Raw genomic sequence first — 450 nt, 5'->3', positions numbered from 1 at the left:
CTGGCCTAGCCTGAATCTGCAGGGACCCCACAGGGGATGGTTCCCAGTGTCCCTGCGTTTCTAGGGACTTAGAGAAAGGTGCTAGTCAGTTGTAACTCTGGGTCACTTGGGAAGAGTCAGGTACAATTTCTTCTGACTTGTTTACTTGAAGCCCAGAGACTAAACGTTCAGGAGACAGGCTCTTCTTTGATATGGAGATTACCTTTTCTCATGTTGTGGAAAGTTCTGTTTGTTGAAAGGATCAGATGCAGGCATGCTGGATGAAGCTGCTGCCGCCACTGTGGCCAGGAGGACAGCCCTCCCCAGGAGTGCCTGGGCCTCAGGGTAAGGGCAATCCCATTAGGGAGCCTGTTTGGTGACAGCAAGTGGGACCCTCTGCCCATGCTACTAAAGATGACCTGACAGTTTCTTGATTTAGGGATTTTCTTTTTTTTTTTTTTTTTTTGTCGG

Source organism: Carlito syrichta, unplaced genomic scaffold (genome assembly GCF_000164805.1).
Source record: "Carlito syrichta isolate Samal-C Ts95f unplaced genomic scaffold, Tarsius_syrichta-2.0.1 Scaffold304603, whole genome shotgun sequence".
Taxonomy (NCBI): Eukaryota; Metazoa; Chordata; class Mammalia; order Primates; family Tarsiidae; genus Carlito; species Carlito syrichta.
The sequence above is the reverse complement of the archived record's forward strand: the minus strand, read 5'-3'. Positions refer to the sequence as shown.